Source organism: Crinia signifera, chromosome 6, assembly GCF_055691185.1.
Source record: "Crinia signifera chromosome 6, ASM5569118v1, whole genome shotgun sequence".
Lineage (NCBI taxonomy): Eukaryota > Metazoa > Chordata > Amphibia > Anura > Myobatrachidae > Crinia > Crinia signifera.
Window position 1 is genome coordinate 278,215,451 of NC_139222.1, and position 12,039 is coordinate 278,227,489.

General features: G+C 46.4%; 1 long non-coding RNA gene across 1 annotated transcript in view; it reads right to left on the bottom strand.

Moving 5' to 3' along the window:
* LOC146009408 (uncharacterized) overlaps positions 1-11,765 on the bottom strand; it is a 40,457-nt gene extending 28,692 nt beyond the window's left edge. The window contains exons 1-2 of the long non-coding RNA XR_014444654.1: positions 11,513-11,765; positions 10,283-10,382 (exon numbers count right to left, since the gene is read on the bottom strand). This is a non-coding gene — a long non-coding RNA (uncharacterized LOC146009408). The remainder of the gene's footprint in view (positions 1-10,282; positions 10,383-11,512) is intronic.
* Between the last annotated feature and the right edge of the window lie 274 nt (positions 11,766-12,039).

Sequence of the window (12,039 nt, forward strand, 5' to 3'; positions counted from 1 at the left end):
TCACTGCCCACTTGTATCAAAATTGGTGAAACCCCTGGGGGTTTGAAATGTACACTATACCCCTAGATGAATTCCCTGAGGGGTGTAGTTTGCAAAATGGGGTCACTTGTGGGGGGGTTCCACTGTATTGGTGCTTTGGGGGTCTTGCTAATGCGACATAGCACCCACCAAAATTCCACCAGAATCTGAGCTGCAAAATCCAAAAATCACTCCTTCCCTTCTGAGTCCTGCCATGCACCCAACTGGTATTTTTTGGTCACATGTGAGGCATTGCCGTACTCGGGAGAAATTGGGGCACAGATTTTGGGGTGCTTTGTCTCCTTCATACCTTCTGAAAATGAAAAATTTTGAGCCAGAACTGCATTTTTGTGTAAAAAAATGTAATTTTTCATGTTCACTGCCCACTTGTATCAAAATTGGTGAAACCCCTGGGGGTTTGAAATGTACACTATACCCCTAGATGAATTCCCTGAGGGGTGTAGTTTGCAAAATGGGGTCACTTGTGGGGGGGTTCCACTGTATTGGTGCTTTGGGGGTCTTGCTAATGCGACATAGCACCCACCAAAATTCCACCAGAATCTGAGCTGCAAAATCCAAAAATCACTCCTTCCCTTCTGAGTCCTGCCATGCACCCAACTGGTATTTTTTGGTCACATGTGAGGCATTGCCGTACTCGGGAGATATTGGGGCACAGATTTTGGGGTGCTTTGTCTCCTTCATTCCTTCTGAAAATGAAAAATTTTGAGCCAGAACTGCATTTTTGTGTAAAAAAATGTAATTTTTCATGTTCACTGCCCACTTGTATCAAAATTGGTGAAACCCCTGGGGGTTTGAAATGTACACTATACCCCTAGATGAATTCCCTGAGGGGTGTAGTTTGCAAAATGGGGTCACTTGTGGGGGGGTTCCACTGTATTGGTGCTTTGGGGGTCTTGCTAATGCGACATAGCACCCACCAAAATTCCACCAGAATCTGAGCTGCAAAATCCAAAAATCACTCCTTCCCTTCTGAGTCCTGCCATGCACCCAACTGGTATTTTTTGGTCACATGTGAGGCATTGCCGTACTCGGGAGAAATTGGGGCACAGATTTTGGGGTGCTTTGTCTCCTTCATTCCTTCTGAAAATGAAAAATTTTGAGCCAGAACTGCATTTTTGTGTAAAAAAATTTAATTTTTCATTTTCACTGCCCACTTGTATCAAAATTGGTGAAACCCCTGGGGGTTTGAAATGTACACTATACCCCTAGATGAATTCCCTGAGGGGTGTACTTCGCAAAATGGGGTGACTTGTGGGGGGGTTCCACTGTATTGCTGCAACATAGCACCCACCATTCATTCCACCAAAATCTGTGCTGCAAAATCCAAAAATCACTCCTTCCCTTCTGAGTCCTGCCATGCACCCAACTGGTATTTTTTGTTCACATGTGAGGCATTGCCGTACTCGGGAGAAATTGGGGCACAGATTTTGGGGTGCTTTTTCTCCTTCATACCTTCTGAAAATGAAAAATTTTGAGCCAGAACTGCATTTTTGTGTAAAAAAATGTAATTTTTCATGTTCACTGCCCACTTGTATCAAAATTGGTGAAACCCCTGGGGGTTTGAAATGTACACTATACCCCTAGATGAATTCCCTGAGGGGTGTAGTTTGCAAAATGGGGTCACTTGTGGGGGGGTTCCACTGTATTGGTGCTTTGGGGGTCTTGCTAATGCGACATAGCACCCACCAAAATTCCACCAGAATCTGAGCTGCAAAATCCAAAAATCACTCCTTCCCTTCTGAGTCCTGCCATGCACCCAACTGGTATTTTTTGGTCACATGTGAGGCATTGCCGTACTCGGGAGAAATTGGGGCACAGATTTTGGGGTGCTTTGTCTCCTTCATACCTTCTGAAAATGAAAAATTTTGAGCCAGAACTGCATTTTTGTGTAAAAAAATGTAATTTTTCATGTTCACTGCCCACTTGTATCAAAATTGGTGAAACCCCTGGGGGTTTGAAATGTACACTATACCCCTAGATGAATTCCCTGAGGGGTGTAGTTTGCAAAATGGGGTCACTTGTGGGGGGGTTCCACTGTATTGGTGCTTTGGGGGTCTTGCTAATGCGACATAGCACCCACCAAAATTCCACCAGAATCTGAGCTGCAAAATCCAAAAATCACTCCTTCCCTTCTGAGTCCTGCCATGCACCCAACTGGTATTTTTTGGTCACATGTGAGGCATTGCCGTACTCGGGAGAAATTGGGGCACAGATTTTGGGGTGCTTTGTCTCCTTCATTCCTTCTGAAAATGAAAAATTTTGAGCCAGAACTGCATTTTTGTGTAAAAAAATGTAATTTTTCATTTTCACTGCCCACTTGTATCAAAATTGGTGAAACCCCTGGGGGTTTGAAATGTACACTATACCCCTAGATGAATTCCCTGAGGGGTGTACTTCGCAAAATGGGGTGACTTGTGGGGGGGTTCCACTGTATTGGTGCAACATAGCACCCACCATTCATTCCACCAAAATCTGTGCTGCAAAATCCAAAAATCACTCCTTCCCTTCTGAGTCCTGCCATGCACCCAACTGGTATTTTTTGTTCACATGTGAGGCATTGCCGTACTCGGGAGAAATTGGGGCACAGATTTTGGGGTGCTTTTTCTCCTTCATACCTTCTGAAAATGAAAAATTTTGAGCCAGAACTGCATTTTTGTGTAAAAAAATGTAATTTTTCATGTTCACTGCCCACTTGTATCAAAATTGGTGAAACCCCTGGGGGTTTGAAATGTACACTATACCCCTAGATGAATTCCCTGAGGGGTGTAGTTTGCAAAATGGGGTCACTTGTGGGGGGGTTCCACTGTATTGGTGCTTTGGGGGTCTTGCTAATGCGACATAGCACCCACCAAAATTCCACCAGAATCTGAGCTGCAAAATCCAAAAATCACTCCTTCCCTTCTGAGTCCTGCCATGCACCCAACTGGTATTTTTTGGTCACATGTGAGGCATTGCCGTACTCGGGAGAAATTGGGGCACAGATTTTGCGGTGCTTTTTCTCCTTCATACCTTCTGAAAATGAAAAATTTTGAGCCAGAACTGCATTTTTGTGTAAAAAAATGTAATTTTTCATGTTCACTGCCCACTTGTATCAAAATTGGTGAAACCCCTGGGGGTTTGAAATGTACACTATACCCCTAGATGAATTCCCTGAGGGGTGTAGTTTGCAAAATGGGGTCACTTGTGGGGGGGTTCCACTGTATTGGTGCTTTGGGGGTCTTGCTAATGCGACATAGCACCCACCAAAATTCCACCAGAATCTGAGCTGCAAAATCCAAAAATCACTCCTTCCCTTCTGAGTCCTGCCATGCACCCAACTGGTATTTTTTGGTCACATGTGAGGCATTGCCGTACTCGGGAGAAATTGGGGCACAGATTTTGGGGTGCTTTTTCTCCTTCAAACCTTCTGAAAATGAAAAATTTTGAGCCAGAACTGCATTTTTGTGTAAAAAAATGTAATTTTTCATGTTCACTGCCCACTTGTATCAAAATTGGTGAAACCCCTGGGGGTTTGAAATGTACACTATACCCCTAGATGAATTCCCTGAGGGGTTTACTTTGCAAAATGGGGTGACTTGTGGGGGGGTTCCACTGTATTGGTGCAACATAGCACCCACCATTCATTCCACCAAAATCTGTGCTGCAAAATCCAAAAATCACTCCTTCCCTTCTGAGTCCTGCCATGCACCCAACTGGTATTTTTTGTTCACATGTGAGGCATTGCCGTACTCGGGAGAAATTGGGGCACAGATTTTGGGGTGCTTTTTCTCCTTCATACCTTCTGAAAATGAAAAATTTTGAGCCAGAACTGCATTTTTGTGTAAAAAAATGTAATTTTTCATTTTCACTGCCCACTTGTATCAAAATTGGTGAAACCCCTGGGGGTTTGAAATGTACACTATACCCCTAGATGAATTCCCTGAGGGGTGTAGTTTGCAAAATGGGGTCACTTGTGGGGGGGTTCCACTGTATTGGTGCTTGGGGGGTCTTGCTAATGCGACATAGCACCCACCAAAATTCCACCAGAATCTGAGCTGCAAAATCCAAAAATCACTCCTTCCCTTCTGAGTCCTGCCATGCACCCAACTGGTATTTTTTGGTCACATGTGAGGCATTGCGGTACTCGGGAGAAATTGGGGCACAGATTTTGGGGTGCTTTGTCTCCTTCATTCCTTGTGAAAATGAAAAATTTTGAGCCAGAACTGCATTTTTGTGTAAAAAATGTAATTTTTCATTTTCACTGCCCAGTTGTACCACAATTGGTGAAACCCCTGGGGGTTTGAAATGTACACTATACCCCTAGATGAATTCCCTGAGGGGTGTAGTTTGCAAAATGGGGTAACTTGTGGGGGGGGTTCCTAAATTTTAGCATCTTATGGTGCCTAGAAACCTACATGGTGCCTAAAAAATAATCTCATAAAAAGGAGGCTCCAAAATCAAGTAGGTGCTCCTTCTATTATGAAGCCTGTGGTTTGGTCAACGTGCACACTAGGGCCACATATAGGATATTTTTGAAAACAAAAGAATTGGGGGAATCAATTTTTAGTCACATTTCTCTAGTAAAATGTACTGTGTTCCTTAGAAAAATGTATTAAAATTGCAAATCTGCAAAAAAAATGAAATTTTGAAATTTCACCTACACTTTGTTTTAATTCCTGTGAAACACCTAAAGGGTTAACAAACTTCCAAAATGCTGTTTTGAATACTGTGAGGGGTGCAGTTTTTGAAATGGCATCATTTATGGGGGTGTCTCACATACAAGTCCCTCAAAGTCATATCAGAACTGAACTGGTCCCTAAAAAAATCAGTGTTTGAAATTTTCTTGAAAATTTGAGAATTTGCTATTCATATTGTAAGCCTCCTAGTGTCCAAAAAAATTAAAAGGAAGTTGAAATAATGATGGAAACATAAAGTAGACATATGGTCTATGTTAGTTATTAACTATTTTGAGTGGTATGATTATTTGTCTCACAAGCAGAAAATTTAACATTTTGCAAATCGCTAAATTTTCCATTTTTTCACGACATTTTGGTATTTTTCACAAAAAAACACAGACTGTATCGACCCAAATTTACCACTAATTTGAAGTACAATGTGTCACGAAAAAACAATCTCAAAATCACTGGGATAAGTAAAAGCAAAAAAAAGTTATCCCCACTTAAGTGAGACATGTCAGATTTGAAAAAAATGGCTCTGTCAGGAACGCAAAAACTAGCTCTGTCAGGAAGGGGTTAAGCTGTACTACCAGGCTATTCATTTAAATAGGATTCAAGAGTGGACTAGAGAGAGGGATAATAAACAGTGGGTAAGCACTGAGGCGTCATTTATACCTTTCCCGATAGAGAACTTACCGTGGACTCCTAAACATATAAGCCTTCCCCCATCCATCCAACTATTAATGCTACTCTAACAATTTGGGGTACTTGTTTCCTAGCACGGCGCCCACGATATTCAGTCATACGGCATCGCATGCCATATGCCGGCATGCGATGCGATTTTAAATTGTATAAGCACCCGAGGGGCGGCGGCACGCGTCCTACGACCTTTTCATACCCCCACTATCCACGTCGGCGTGGAGTTGATATTATATAGTGTGGCGAGCGCAGCGAGCCACCGAGCCCGAAGCGTGGCAAGCGCAGCAATCCCCGCGAGGGGACGCATATTACTTTACATGTATTCCGTGTCCCCTCGCGGGGCGTGCTGCGCTCGCCACACTTCGGGCTCCGTGGCTCGCTGTGCTCCCCACACTATATAAAATCAACTGCACGCCGACGTGGATAGTGGGGGTATGAAAAGGTCGTAGGATGCGTGCAAGCCAATCAAGTGCAATCACATGCCCCTTACATGCCATCAGACCTTTCCATATGCCCTTTACTGTACAGTACGTGCCATCGGGCGCCTCCACACGCCCCTTAGTAAACAGCATCCAGTGAATAGTACTTATAATTTTGCCTTAGTGTGGGTGAAAGGCTGAGAATTATCAATTATTTTTCCGGACACAGATCTCCCGAGAGTCACTCCACAGCAAACACAGAGAACTGGGGGCGTAATTCAGTAGGCCACGCAGATTGCCAACCATCGCTGTATGGTGTTCTCTGGCAATCTGGGAGCACGCATGCGGGAGCCTGGAAACTGTGGTCATATTGAAACTTTGGGTTAAGGGTGGCTACTTGGTGTTGGTGGGACGCAGTCTACACATCAAAGGTGTGTTAGTATTTTTGCGGGGTGCGCCGAGGCAGCTGTGTGTGATCTCATGCAACATGTGACCTAAGACATGGCGGTCCGATGTCTGGCATCGCAGCTAGACTAGGCAGCCATAATAGTGATGTGACCACAAAATCTTGCAGGGACCCCTGCTACTACAATGCCAATGCAATGAGGACCACATGGGGATACTTAAAAAATCTTCCAAATAACAGGGGGTGCCACCCAAGATGACGGCACCTTCTGGGCGTTCCTGGAGAGCAGACAAGTATACTGAAGCACATTATAGGCACCTTTATTACAGTAAAACTTTTGCGAACCAAAAACATTTGAATTCTAGGACCGTCCCTGGAATTTATGGTCAGAGATGTGTCCTGGTGTATCCTGGAGCTAGGAAAAGGCACGGAAACGCGGATCTGCAGCCCCGACAGATCCTTCAGGCTGGAAGCAGAACGGAACTGGGTACCAAAGAGTAAATACGTTGTATTATGGATGACTTTTTTTGTTTTTAATGTATTTCTAGAAAACTAAAAAGAATGCATAGAGGAAGGAAGTTGTGTAAGATAACGCAGCCTTAAACCTTTGGGTAACTTCCAGGTTCCCTCAGATATACCAAGTCACTGGCTGACCACAGATACCCGTCACTCACCAGCTGGCAAGGACAGGTAAGAGTTATTACAGGTGTAGCATAGATTACAGGTATGCAAAACATTGATTAGAGCTATAAAGTATATAAATTATCAATATTTAAAAAAAATGTAAAAAAAAAATTGGATTAGAAATTTGATCCTCTAACAGAGGATGAGAGAACAGACGGCAGCGCAGGGACTGTACGTGATAGGACAGAACAGATGGCAGCGCAAGGACTGTACGTGATAGGACAGAACAGATGGCAGCGCTGGGACTGTACGTGATAGGACAGAACAGACGGCAGGGCAAGGACTGTATGTGATATGACATAACAGACGGCAGCGCAGGGACTGTATGTGATAGGACAGAACAGACGGCAGCACAGGGACTGTACGTGATATGACAGAACAGATGGCAGCGCAGTGACTGTAAGTGATAGGACAGAACAGATGGTAGCGCAGGGACTGTATGTGATAGGACAGAACAGATGGCAGCGCAGTGACTGTACGTGATAGGACAGAACAGATGGCAGCGCAGGGACTGTACGTGATAGGACAGAACAGATGGTAGTGCAGGGACTGTACGTGATAGGAAAGAAAAGATGGCAGCGCAGGGACTGTACGTGATAGCACAGAACAGATGGCAGCTCCGGGACTGTACTGATAGGACAGAAAAGATGGCAGCGCAGGGACTGTACGTGATAGGACAGAACAGATGGCAGCGCAGGAACTGTACGTGATAGGACAGAACAGATGGCAGCGCAGGGACTGTACGTGATAGGACAGAACAGATGGCAGCGCAGTGACTGTACGTGATAGGACAGAACACAGGGCCGGTGCAAGGGTGTTGGGCGCCCTCCTGCAAACTATAAATTTGCGCCCTCCCATACCTTATAATAGAGATAGTGCATGGTTGAGGCTCGCACGATAAAAAAAAGGGGTATGTTCTCATATGGAGTGTTTTTACAAATTACGGCACACAGCAGGACAATCTTATTCAAATTACACTGCATGTAGTGTCACAGATTCACATCACACCACACACTAGTTTCCCTTACACACAGTAGTGCCCTTAATATATATATATATATAATGCCAACAGTAATAGTGCCTTTTACATATAATGCCCACAGTAATGCTGCTTATACATAATGCCGCTTACACATAATGACCAGAGTAGTGTAGGTTACACATAGAGGGTTATTCTGCTTCACTCGCATAGGCAAATTCACTGTCTAATGGACAAATCAATGTGCATTGCAGGTGGGGCAGATGTAACATGTGCAGAGAGAGTTAGATTTGGGTGTTATATTGTTTCTGTGCAGGGTAAATGCTGGCTGCTTTATTTTTACACTGCAATATAGCTATCAGTTTGTCCATATTTGCCTTTGCGAGTGAACCAGAAAAACTCCCATAATGTTCACAGAAGCGTCACCCTTACACAATGCGTAGTTGCACTGTCACAATGCCCAGAGTAGTGCCCCATACACATAATGCACAAAGTAGTAACACTTACACATAATGCCCATAGTGCCTCATACACATAATGCCCAGAGTAGCGCACTTGTATAATGTACAGAGTAGTGCCCATATACATAATGCCCAGAGTAGAGATGGTTACACATAATGCCCAGAGTAATCGCACTTGTATAATGTACAGAGTAGTGCCCATATACATAATGCCCATAGTGCCTCATACACATAATGCCCAGAGTAGCGCACTTGTATAATGTACAGAGTAGTGTCCATATACATAATGCCCAGAGTAGAGATGGTTACACATAATGCCCAGATTAGTGCCCATACACATAACACCCCTGTATCATGCTCCAATTCAGTTTGTGCTGCACCGACCAAGCAGTGAAGGGAGGGATCGCTAGGCACATACCTGTATATACATACATGTAATTATGTATGTAATGTATGTGCTGGATCAATACCCCAGGGATCGCCAGCAATGAGTAGTCTGGAGGGTGGGCTTAACAGTGCATAGATGTTTATGGTGATTCCCAGCTGCAGCGCCCGATGCTCTCAGCGCTGGCGATCCCTGGGGGGATCGACCCAGCACATATATTACATACATCATGATACAGTAACATGTATGTACGTATGTATGTATATATGTACCTAGCTATCTCCCCCTCCACTGTTACTGAATTGTAGTGACCTAGAGTTTCTTGCTTGAAAGACAATCTGAACAGGTACAGTAATATCTGTATCAGCTTCATAAAATGACAACAGCATTGTGTATAGGTACCTAGCAATTTCCCCCTCCCTCTTTGTTGGGATACATTTTGTTTATTTTTGAGTACCATACCCATTGCTGCCTCTGCTGCTCTCACTTCTCCACACATGTACTCCATACTTGCCTTACTTCAAAATATTGCCTCCACACATGTACTCAATACACACCTGAGAGGATGTGTCATGCTCCACCCAGCGTGTCTAACTTCACTTGGGGGCGTACCTATCGCCACTAAGGGGTGTGTCCTGCAGTGGCAGAAGAAAACTGTGGAACACTCTGGGCCTGGGTCAGATGTGGGTGTTGCTGACTGTAGCACTAAACATTTGAAAGAAAACTTTTCTGCCTGTGTGTGTGTGTGTGTATGTGTGTGAAAGAGAGAGAGAGAGAGAGGGAGCCAGGGAGAGATTGTGAGAGGGAGGGATAGAGTGTGAGACAGGGGGAGAGAGTGGATGTGAGGGAGAAAATGAGTGTGAGAGGGAGGGAGAAAGTCTTGAGAGAGGGAGTGCGAAATTAGGAGAGAGCGTGTGTCTCACATACACTCCCTCACTGTGTGTGTGAGAGAGAGGGGGGGAGACTGAGAGCGAGTGTGTCGGTGTGAAAGAGAGGGAAACAGTGGGTGTGAGAAAAAAGGGAGGAGAGTGTGAGAGGATTAGAGGGGAGTGTGTGTGAGAGAGTGTGGGTGTGAGATAGAGGGAGAGTGTGAGAGGGTTAGAGGAGAGTGTGTGTGAGAGAGTGTGGGTGTGAGAGAGGGAGAGTGTGAGAGGGTTAGAGGAGAGTGTGTGTGAGAGAGTGTGGGTGTGAGATAGAGGGAGAGTGTGAGAGGGTTAGAGGAGAGTGTGTGTGAGAGAGTGTGGGTGTGAGATAGAGGGAAAGTGTGAGAGGGATAGAAGAGAGTGTGGGTGTGAGATAGAGGGAAAGTGTGAGAGGGTTTGAGGAGAGTGTGTGAGAGAGAGTGTGGGTGTGAGATAGAGGGAAAGTGTGAGAGGGTTAGAGGAGAGTGCTTGTGAGAGAGAGTGTGGGTGTGAGATAGAGGGAAAGTGTGAGAGGGATAGAGGAGAGTGTGGGTGTGAGATAGAGGGAAAGTGTGAGAGGGATAGAGGAGAATCTGAGAGAGAAAGAGGGAGGAACCTAGACAGCTGCTGTGTGCAGTAAGATGGCTGCTCACCTTGGAGGGACCAGTCTCACCTTGCACACACCAATAACCATGGAGGTTCCAGGAGACCTGTGCTGCACCAATTTGAATTCTTCAAATGATTTTCTTACACCTAAATAAAATTAGAAAGGTGGAACAGTTGGCAGAGCTGGCTTGAGGAGGGAAGCTCATGGGCACGGAACCCCCACTCTGAGAGGCCCCCATCTGTTGCTGCAGTTTGAGGAACTGCTACAGGCACAGTGCCAGAGTAAGGGTACGGCTTCCAGGCACGGCCTCCACTACTCCTAACTCTGCAGTGCCCGGCCTCTTTCTATCCGGCCGGGGCAGCGGGGACTCTGGAACATCCAGATGACCTATATTTGCGATGGCAATGGGTTAATCCAGTAGAATTATGTGGCTTTCTGGGCAGCGGAAGACTGCATTCGCCTGGGAGTCTCTCCACAGGTTGCCAGAAAATCTCTCCCCCCATACTACAGCAAGTACACGCTGCCATTACATAACACACATCCCCCCATATTACACCCGTATACACACCACTATGATAAATTACAGATGGGGCAGGTCCCATCTTTGCAGGGGATGGCGACGCCAGCCGCCATCCCCCGCCAGCGCCATCTGTGTAGCGAGAAGGGGACGCGCGCGCACGAGAGGCGCGCGTGTCCCCTTCCGACGGTGCTTCCCCCGGGTCACCGTCGGCTTGTTGGCGGTCACCCGGGGTCCCCGCCGCCACCCCCCCTAACCCTGTCCGTCTCCCTGAAGCGGAGACGGACAGGATTCCCGTCACCCCGCCGACGGAGATTGAGACGAGCGTGCGCGTGAGGCGCAGGCTGCTGGCGGATAGCCAGCAGTGATGTTCTGGCGATTCGCCAGCAAAGAAGAGGCCTGCCCCATCTGTACATACATCCGTCCCCATATTACATTCAATACTCACATTATTATATTACATTATACAAATGCCCCCCCCCCCAGCTAGTTGAGTACACCCATCAATGAATTACATTACACACAGTGCCCCCCACATACATTATATACAGCTCCAAGCACACACATCACTGTATTATATTACAGAGCCCCCCTCCCCCACACACATTATATACAGCCCCCAGCACACACATCAGAGTCCCCCCCCCTCCCCCACACACATTATATACAGCCCCCAGCACACACATCACTGTATTATATTTCACCCAATTACACAAATTATATCCAGCCCCTGACTCCCCCAGGATACACAGCACTCACCGCAGGAAGAAGAGCTGCAGAGCAGTTGCTGGCCTCACGGAGCTCAATCAGTGGTGGGCGGGGCTAGCTTCCAGGAAGAGTCCTGACTCCTGACCCCTGGCTGACAGCTCTCTGCACTCCCGATGTACAGCCACAGACTGACTTAAGTTCCTGTCAGCACGCAGCAGCTCCGGCTACATCACAGGCAAGCCTGATGTACTCACAGTGGCACAGCATCACCAGTCCTGCCTGCACACTGTTTCAAACTCGGCGCGGCAGCTCCTCAGTCAGGCTGCTTCTGTCAGGCACGCACACAGCACAGTGCAGCCTGCAGAGCGCCGAGCCTAGGACACAGGGGGAACACTCTGATGATGTCGGCGCTCCCCCTCTGTGTCCTAGGCTCGGCGCTCTGCAGGCTGCACTGTGTAGTGTGCGTGTCTGACTGAGGAGCTGCTGAGAGTTGGAAATAGTGTGCAGACAGGAGGGTGACGCCATGGCCGCTGTCACTCATGTGGAGGAGTGAGAGCAGCGGTGCACAATGAAGGAGC